The sequence below is a fragment of the Aquarana catesbeiana genome, linkage group LG10 (assembly GCF_042186555.1).
Source record: "Aquarana catesbeiana isolate 2022-GZ linkage group LG10, ASM4218655v1, whole genome shotgun sequence".
In the NCBI taxonomy this organism is placed as follows: domain Eukaryota; kingdom Metazoa; phylum Chordata; class Amphibia; order Anura; family Ranidae; genus Aquarana; species Aquarana catesbeiana.
Window position 1 is genome coordinate 80,317,631 of NC_133333.1, and position 10,763 is coordinate 80,328,393.

Consider the following 10,763-nt stretch of genomic DNA (forward strand, 5'->3'; position numbering starts at 1 on the left):
TCTGAACATAAAGGCAGATCATCTGTCTCGTTATTTTCAAGACGACAACGAGTGGTCTCTTCACCCGGCAGTCTTCGACTGGATTTTGAATCTACAGATTCCTCCAGAAATAGACCTGTTTGCCTCAGCATTAAAAGCCAAGCTACCACGTTTTCTTTCTCGCCTACCTCATCCTCAGGCAGAAGCAGTGGATGCCCTCTCGAGTCCATGGAATTGCAAGATAGCATATGCATTCCCTCCCAGGCCCTTGATCTCGAGGTTCCTGCTCAGGTTGTCGAAAGAACCAGTCAAGGTGATAACAATTCTTCCATACTGGCCGAGGAGGCCATGGTTCTCCTGGGCAATATCCCTCAGCGCATGTTGGCCTCTCAAGATTCCAATTCTACCTCAACTTCTCTCACAAGGGAGATTCGTGCATCCAGCCCCTCACAAACTGAATCTGCATGTCTGGATATTGAAAGGCAAAGATTCCAGTCTTTAGGATGCTCGTCTAGTGTCATCTCAACTCTTTTGAAGGCCAGGAAACCTTCCACAAATTATGTGTATTCAAAGAACTGGAATAAATTCAAGTTATTCATGGAAAGCAGGGGTGCGGCCTCCACAGACCCATCTACTGCTCTCCTCTTGGATTTTTTACAATCTGGCCTGGACCTTGGCCTCAGTCTATGTTCACTCAAGGTTCAAGTGGCAGCTATTTCGGCAGCTACCCAAAGAAGATGGACAGAAGAGTTGCTCGTCATTCAATTTTTCAGAGCAGTTAAAAAAATTTGTAAGGCGATCTTTTCTGGCCTGGGACTTGCCCTTTATCCTGGACTGTCTGATGTCTCATCCCTTTGTTCCTATAGAAACTGCTTCACTATGGAACTTAACGCTCAAGACAGCCTTTTTAATTGCAATAACCTCTGGATAGGGTGGAACTACGGACAATACAGGGTTTTGTCCCAAAAGTTTCTTCTTGGTCCTCTCTATCAGAAACATGGGCACTTCCTACCTTTACGGATCCACTCTCAGGCACTCTGCAAGAACTGGACATTGCCAAAGTCCTAAAATGCTACCTTCAAGTCACAAGTTCGTTTAGAACATCAAACAGATTATTCGTTCTACCCTGGGGCAGAAATAGGGGGAAGGAAGCCACTCCAAGAACGATCGCTTCCTGGATTTGCAAGTTAATCCAAAAGGCGTATAGGGCTAGAGGGATGGATCCTCCGGCGGTGAAGGCCCACTCAACTAGGGCAGTTTCTGCATCATGGGCGGCAAGGGCCAACGTTTCTCTGGAAACTATTTGCAAAGCAGCCACGTGGTCATCCCCAAACACTTTCATGCGTCATTACAGGATTGACCGAGGGGCACTCACCTCAGTGGAATTTGGAAGAAGGGTGATTGAGTCAGCTCTTGTGTTGCCCTATTAAAATTTTCTTATAAGCATTACCCACCCTGTTGTTATCTATTCATTTTATCACAGGTATGCTGCCATGGAGGCACCAGGAAAACGGAAAATTGTATCATACTTACTGTAATTTTCCTTTCCTGGTGCCTATCCATGGCAGCATACATGCCCTCCCATGGTATTCAATGTAATAGGAGAATGCTATTGGGGGGTAGAGTTGTCTTTTTTATAATGTATTAACTATCCAGAGGGGAGGAGGCCGGGGCGGAGCTTATTACAGGTATGCTGCCATGGATAGGCACCAGGAAAGGAAAATTACAGTAAGTATGATACAATTTTCCGTTTTGCCATGTAGTTGCCCACCCCATTAATTTGTTCAGATCTTCTTGCAAGGTTTCCACATCCTGCGGAGAAGTTATTGCCCTGCTTAGCTTAGTGTCGTCCGCAAATACAGAGATTGAGCTGTTTACCCCATCCTCCAAGTCATTTATGAACAAATTAAACAGGATTGGTCCCAGAACAGAACCCTGGGGGACCCCACTTCCCACCCCTGACCATTCTCCATTTATCACCACCCTCTGAACCCGCCCTTGTAGCCAGTTTTCAATCCATGTACTCACAATATGGTCCATGCCAACAGACCTTACTTTACACAAAGTGGTCACTAAATGATATATTGCTCACACATGGCATGGGTATATGTGAAATTACACCCCAAAATACATTCTGCTGCTTCTCCTAAGTACAGGGATACCACATGTATGAGACTTTTTTGGAGCCTAGCTGTGTACAGTACCCTGAAAACCAATCACCGCATTCAGGCTTTCTAATGCCCCGTACACACGGTCGGATTTTCCGATGGAAAATGTCTGATCGGAGCGTGTTGTCGGAAATTCCGACCGTGTGTGGGCTCCATCGGACATTTTCCATCGGATTTTCCGACACACAAAGTTGGAGAGCAGGAGATAAAATTTTCCGACAACAAAATCCGTTGTCGGAAATTCCGATCGTGTGTACACAAATCCGACGGACAAAGTGCCACGCATGCTCAGAATAAATAAAGAGATGAAAGCTATTGGCCACTGCCCCGCTTATAGTCCCGACGTACATGTTTTACGTCACCGCGTTTAGAGCGATCGGATTTTCCGACAACTTTGTGTGACCGTGTGTATGCAAGACAAGTTTGAGCCAACATCCGTCAGAAGAAATCCTAGGATTTTGTTGTCGGAATGTCCGAACAAAGTCCGACCATGTGTACGCCCTATAAGGATGTAAAATTTCACTTCTTCGAGACCTATCACAGTTTCAGAGGCCCTGAAATGTCAAGATAGCACAAAATCCCCCCAAATGACCCCATTTAGGAAAGTAGACACCCCAAGGTATTTGCTAAGAGGGATGCTTGAGTATTTTGCAGCTCTCATTTGTTTTGGAAAATTAAGAAAGAAAAGGACTTTTTTCTTTTCTTTTTTCAATTTTCAAAACTTTGTGACAAAAAGTGAGATCTGCAAAATACTCAACATGCCTCTCAGCAAATAGCTTGGGGTGTCTACTTTCCAAAACGGGTCATTTTGCGCTATCTTGGCATTTCATGGCCTCCAAAACTGTGATAGGTAGTGAGGAGTGAAATCAAAAATTTACGCCCTTAGAAATCCTGAAGGCGGTGATTGGTTTTCGGTGTCCTGTACGCAGCTAGACTCCCAAAAAGTTTCACACATGTGGTATCCCCATACTTAGGAGAAGCAGCAGAATTTATTTTGGGGTGTAATTCCACATATACCCACGGCATATGTGAGCAATATATGATTTCAGTGACAACTTTGTGTAAAAAGTTTATTTATTTTTTGTCATTTTTCAATCACTTGTGACAAATAGCTACAATATTCAATGGGCTCAACATGCCTCTCAGCAAATTCCTTGGGGTGTCTACTTTCCAAAAAGAGGTAATTATGGGGGGGGGTTTGTACTGCCCTGCAATTTTAGCATCTCAAGAAATGAGATAGTCAGCCATAAACTAAAAGCTGTGTAAATTACAGTAAATGTACCTTAGTTTGTAGACGCTATAACTTTTGCACAAACCAACAAATGTACGCTTCTTGAAATTATTTTACGCAAGACATGTGGCTGAATAGATTTTGGCCTAAATGTATGACTAAAATTGAGTTTATTGGATTTTTTTAATAACAAAAATTAGAAAATATCATTTTTTTTTCAAAATTTTCGGTCTTTTTTCATTTATATTGAAAAAACGAAAAATCCCAGAGGTGATCAAATACCACCAAAAGAAAGCTCTATTTGTGGGGAAAAAAGGAAGCAAATTTCATTTGGCAATGCATGACTGCGCAATTACCAGTTAAAACAGCACAGTGCCAAATTGTAAAAAGTGCTCTGGTCATTAAAGCAGAGTTCCGCCTGCAAAAAAAAAAATTAAAAGTCAGCAGCTATAAATACTGCAGCTGCTGACTTTTGAAATAAGGACACTTACCTGTCCAGGGTGCCCACAATGTCCTCACCAGAAGCCGACCCGTCCCTTGGCTCCGGGTGCAGGTGCCTGCATCTTAAGTAAGGGAATCAGGAAGTGAAGCCTTGCAGCTTCACAGCCTGGTTCCCTACTGCGCATGCGCGAGTCGCGCTGCGCGTTCTGACTGGTCCCTGCTATCTTCTAGGACCTTTGTGTCTCCCAGAAGACAACGGGGGACGGAGGAGGGGCCAGACATCGCAGATACTGCGGCGATCTTTCGCCGGAAGTGGAAGCAAATACCCGTATTCAACGCGTATCTGCTCCCCCACCCCCTGAAAGGTGCCAAATGTGACACCGGAGGGGGGTAGGAACCGGATAAGCGGAAGTTCCATTTGGAACTCCAATTTAAGGGGGTAAATCCTTCCGTGGCTGAAGTGGTTAAAGACAAAATGCTGTAGGCAATGCGCTAGATAAGCTCACCATGGCACTCATACTGTACACAAGTTAAACACATTCAATTCCTATGGGATACTACTTCCAAACAGACTGGCAACAATTCAAATACTGATCCCAGCACTGGTATTTCAGCAGCAAATCTCAACAAGCAGGGGGTGAAGGTTTGGCAATAGCTGTCCCTCCTGAATGGCTAGCTTGGTATTCCACCTGGCTGCCTTCCCCTATGGGCTGTGTGGGATGAACAAACAGAGGTTACTCACTCAGTCCCTAGTGTTCTGTAGCGTCTTGCCAATTTCTATTAAATCTTGCTAACCGCTGTGCAAAACTTACAGTGGTAGGGTCATTTAAATCAGCAAGAACAGGCCCAAATGCAGAGACACAAAACACAGGCAGATGTCTATGTACAGGCAGGTGGTTTCCTATAAGCATTGACAGTGCAATGCCTCAGATGATACTGATGTATAACCTTCAGCCAGTGACAGAACAGGCTGAAATGCCAAGACACAGGCAGATGCTTTTCTGCAAGAGTTAAAAATGTCAGCCCTCAGATGGTATGAATGTGTACAAATTGTCCAGCAGCAAGACAGTTTTGCTTCAGGAAGAACAGGAACAGCCTCAGCAAACCACTGGCCAATTTCTATATGCCATTCAAAGCAGGCCTAGTACCACTTAATACACCGAAAGCCTGAAGCGCTGCAAGTCTAGGGGTCAGGCAAGATCAATTAATCTAACAGAAGGTAGCCAAATGGATGGATCAAAGTCACTGCAGCCAGCACAGCATGGAAAAATAGTCAAAGCAAAAACAAACTGCAGCTTCAGCCAATGACAGCTGATCATGTGATGTAAACAGAGGATCAGTAATCGTTTTTCTTTTCTTCTCACACTAACAGCTTTAGGAGAAAAAAAAAGCCAATCACCGGCTTCTGTTGAAGGTACATAGGTCACGAGCAGGGAGAGGCAAAGCCGCCTCATATGTGCCCACCAATCAGTGCCCACAGTGCCCACCAATCAGTGCCATCTATCAATGCCCACGAGTGCCACCTATCAATGCCCACCAGTGGTGCCAATCAGTGCCTCATCAGTACCACCTAGCAGTGCTGCCTATCAGTGTCGCCTACCAGTGCCCATCACTGCCACCTCCATCAGTGCCACCTATTAGTGCCCTTTAGTGCCACCTATCAATGTCACCAATCAGTGCCACCTCATCAGTGCCACCTATTAGTGCCCATCAGTGCCGCCTTATCAGTGCCCATCAATACAGCTTATCGGTGCCCATCAATGCAGCCTATCGGTGCCCATCAGTGCAGCCTCATCAGTGTACATCAATGAAGGAGAAAAATTACCTGTTTGCAAAATGTATTAACAAAATATAAAACGGTTTTGTATTTTTTTTTTTTAAATTAGGTCTTTTTAAATTTTTTTAAACAAAAATAAAAACCCAGAGGTGATCAAATACCACCAAAAGAAAGCTCTATTTGTGGGAAAAAAATGATAAAAATTTCACTTGGGTACAGTGTTGTATGACCGTGCAATTGTCATTCAAAGAGTGACAGCGCTAAAAGCTGAAAATTGGTCTGGGCAGGAGGGGGGTTTAGGTGCCCAGTAAGCAAGTGGTTAAAGGGACAAGTTAACCACTTGCCGACTGCCTCACGACGATATACGTCGGCAGAATGGCACGGACAGGTAGAGTAACGTACCCATGCGTTACTCCCCTCCCGCGGGCGGGGGGCGCCCCCCCGGTACACGAGGCGGTTGGCATCGTTCCAGGAGTGATCCGTCCTGAGGGGGAGGCCACTGATTCATGGCCTCTCCCTCACGATCGCTCCTGACGAATGAGAAGCTTCCTCTGCTTCTGAAACTGTAAACAGAAGCAGAGGAAGCGATGTCATCTCTCCTCGTGAAGCCTTTTCGTTCCAGCGCCCGAGGAGAGAAGACATCCCTGTCACACCAACAGCACACTAACAACAGTACACATAGGCACACAAATCACCCCCCAATCACCCCCCCTGCACCCCGTCACCCCTGTCACAGTAACACCAATAGCAGTTTTAATTTTTTTTACTGATCACTGGTGTCATTTTGTGACTGTTATAAGTGTTAGGGCTGTTAGTGGGGGGCCCCTTTAGGTCTAGGGTACCCCCTAACCCCCCAATAAAGGTTTAACCCCTTGATCGTCCCCCAGTTAACCCTTTCACGCCCCGTTGCCAGTGTCATTTAGCAATCTTTTTTCTGATCGCCGTATTAGTGTTGCGGGTGACGCTAGTTAGCCTGTCAGTTATTTAGGTTCACCGTCAGGTTTTTATAGCGTCAGGTACCCCCATATACTACCTAATAAAGGTTTTAACTCCCTGATTGCCCTCTGGTTAACCCTTTTACCCCCTGTCACCAGTGATCACAGTATAAGTGTTACGGGTGACGCTGGTTAGTTAGTGTTTTATAGCATCAGGGCATCTGCCGTTTATTACCCAATAAAGGTTTAACCCCTGAGCGCCCGGCGGGTGATATCAGTTAGGTTTTAGGGTCAGTTAGGGTCTGTGTCGCCCCAGGCAGCGTCAGATTAGTGCCAGTAGCGCTAACACCCTTGCACGCAGCATACACCTCCCTTAGTGGTATAGTGTCTAAACGGATCAATATCTGATCTGATCAGACCTATACTAGCATCCCCAGCAGTTTAGGGTTCCCAAAAACGCAGTGTTAGTGGGATCAGCCCAGATACCTGCTAGCACCTGCGTTTTGCCCCTCCGCCCAGCCCACCCAAGTGCGGTATCGATCGATCACTGTCACTTACAAAACACTAAACACATAACTGCAGCATTCGCAGAGTCAGACCTGATCCCTGCGATTGCTAACAGTTTTTTGGTAGCGTTTGATACAGTTCCTGACAGCCTGGGAGCTTTTTTTCCTGTGAATCTTACTACTGTACCAGTAAATTTAGAGCCCAAAATGGCAAATCAAAGGTACACTAGTGAAGAGGCCTACACGTTTCTGAGTATGACAGATAGTGAAGAGGAAGTCACTCATCTGTCAGATTCAGGCTCAGAACACGATCCTGTAGACAACAGCGGCTCCATGACAGATAGCTCTGACAACGGAGTTGTGGTCCCTGCCAAGGTCAGGCGTACCAGACCCCGATCTTCTTCTGCTGTTGTTGAGGTGCAAGAACCGCAGGGCTCTCGCATGGAGCAGAGAAGTACTAGTGCTGCTCATCCTTCTGGTGAACTGGCAAGCACCAGCGGCCTAGTACACCCTGGTCGTACATCCAGCACTGCAGTAACACTTGGTAACGTGCCGAGTCCCATAAGTGCAGTTCAAGCTGGCGAGGTGGCAAGCACAAGTATTGTCCCGCTGCCACCAAGAAGACAAAGACAGGCCCGTCGTGCCCATAGTGTCCTTCCTGCAGAATTTGCCAATCCTAATTGGGAGCCCACCACTTTCTCCGCCCCAGGACCCAAGGCAGCCACCAGATGCTCACCTCACCAAGTCATAGGAAGGGTCACTCTGTACTCTGAACTTTTGTTAGTGGTACAATTTCTTGGGTTTGGCTGCTGAAAGTGGGGAGACTTTATAATCTGCTGCACCCAGAAATCAAAAACATATGCACAATTAAACATTTTGATATACTTTAACATCACTACATCAGTCTGTATATGCAGTAAAGCATGCTTAGTATGCTCACTTTGAAAACAAAGGGGTTAGTCCTACGCATTGTGTAAAAAGGCTGTTTCATCCTGTCTTCTCTGATCCTCCCCTGCTTCCACTTTTCCCAATGAATCTCCTGACATTACAGAACTTTGGAGGCACTCTGCATATGCTCAGTTTGGTGTGTATTGCTATTTTTTCTTTTTTCTTGGGAGGGTGTATGTGATCATCACAGGGCCAACATCACTGTCCAGACAGAGGGTCAGGGGTCATACAGTCTCATAGGACAGTCAGAGGAGAATAAAAACTCCCCCTACATGCTTTAAACAGTGCTCAGCCAGACACTAATAGAAGTCACAATACTGCTATACTGCTGATGAGAAAATATATCAACCAGAGATAGGTGGAGCAAGGCACCATATCCAAAAAAGTAGGAAAAAAAATGTAAATGGGAGAGAGGGGACTTTTAACCACTTCAGCCCCGGATGATTTGCCTGCTGAAAGACCGGGCCATTTTTTGTGATTCGGCACTGCGTCGCTTTAACTGACAATTGCGCAGTCGTGCGACGCTGCACCCAAACAAAATTAACTTCCTTTTTTTCCCACAAATAGAGCTTTCTTTTGGTGGTATTTGATCGCCTCTGCGGTTTTTATTTTTTGCACTATAAACAAAAAAATAGTGACAGTTTTGGAAAAAAACACAATATTTTGTACTTTTTGCTATAATAAGTATCCCCATTTTTTTTTAAAAAAAGCTATTTTTTTCTCAGTTTAGGCCGATACGTATTCTTCTACATATTTTTGGTAAAAAAAACAAAAAAAAACGCAATAAGCGTATATTGATTGGTTTGCGCAAAAGTTATAGTGTCTACAAAATATGGGATAGATTTATAGCATTTTTATTTTTTATTTTTTTTTACTAGTAATGGCGGTGATCTGCGATTTTTATCGGGACTGCGACATTATGGCAGTCACAACGGACACTTTTGACACACTTTTGGGACCTTTGGCATTTATACAGCGATTAGTGGTATAAAAATGCACTGATTACTGTAAAAATGTCACTGGCAGGGAAGGGGTTAACACTAGGGGGCGATCAAGGGGTTAAATGTGTTCCCTGCTACGTGTTTCTAACTGAAGGGGGAGGGGACTGACTAGAGGAAGTGACGGATCGTGGTCCCTAGCTAATAGGAACACACGATCTGTCACTCCTCTCAGAACAGGGAAGTGTGTGTTTACACACACTCATCCCTATTCTGTCTCTCGTGCTGGCGGTTATCGCGACCGTCGGCCACGAGCATCAGCACCCTCACTGTGCTGCAGCGGGCGCGCGCCTGCTATCCCGATCCCACAAGCCGACGTATAGCTACAACGGTTCGTGGGATCGTGCCGCAGTAAAATGACGGCGGCTGGTTGGCAAGCAGTTAAGGTGCCAAAACGAATACAACTATAACATGTATAATAAAAAAGTTTTATTGTACATAGGTTAAAAAAAAAAAAAATAACAATCTTAGTGAGAAAACATTAGGATCCAACAAAATGATTCAAGCACATATTGTATTACTGTACAAAAACGTTATTCTCGACATGTTTCGCTAAAGTATATAGCTTCTTCTAGTTAACAAGTGATTACCTAAATTGCATACGAAAACTGATTTGGACGCTGTTGATTTCCTTTCTCAACCACTAGAGGGAGCCCGGAAATTGTGAAGACAACAAAGCTGGCAGTATAACAAAAGAAAACCCTTTATTAAGTCTTATGGCTCACACCTGCATCCAGTCTATCATTGCAAATATGCAACACTACATACTTAAAAATGATATTTCTACTGCGCTTATAGGATAACTATAGACCAAGTGACAAAAACAGGTATCAATTGATATAACCCTGCAGGGATACGTTAAACATAATAAAAAAAATATTTTCAATCATTAAAGTGATAGGTGCTCCAAATAAAGTGCACATGTCCTCCAAAAGAAATCACTGGTGCTATGTGCCACACTCCCCTCTTGTAACCCCACTCACCAGAAATCATAGACCACCAGCTTTGCAGTCTGAGGTCAAAAAAGCTGTGATCAATCAGATCTGGTATAAGCCGGATGAGTGTGCACAGGAGCCTTTTCCAAAACAATTCTGAGATTTTTCAGATTCAGCAAACCAAGCTCGAAGGATGGGGAGAAAAAGAAAGGACTGATAGTTAAGTACTGTTGAAATGTGAAGAATCGCGCATCTCAGGCGCCACTTACACAAAAGCTGAATAAACAGGCATCAGTACAACCAGGAAACACCGCTGATTGGCGTGCGTTCCACAGAGGGCAGAAATGGAGTCAATGGTTAGACGAAACCTAAAGTGCGTCAACACATGTCGCCCCTCCTCCAGGGCGTCATCAACACTTCATACTGGCTCTTACCTTCTAGCTAATTAAAGCCAAAAGAAACCATACAGCCCACAGAGAGAAATCATGCAGTGTTCATCATCAAAGGCATCAGATTTTAATGGCTCCAAATTCATTAAGTCTGCAAGGCATAACAGAGTTTGCCAGAGTTTGCCAAAGCAGTTAGCACAAAAATAGCCAAGCAAAATTAATATATTACAACAAATAAAGCTTCAATTCATTACCTTAGAGACTGCAGAGGTTAGTTCAGAGCTCCTGGCTAGACACGTGGAAGGTGGTGTTTGCAAATTTAGCTACCTCCATGCTGGGCAATTTATAGTCCTCCCATTTGTTAGTAGATGAATCTGAGAATCAAGTGCGGACAGCTAGAGGTGCCGATTGATGCCCACTCCGCCAATTTGAAAAGTCTGAAAATATATCAGTGAA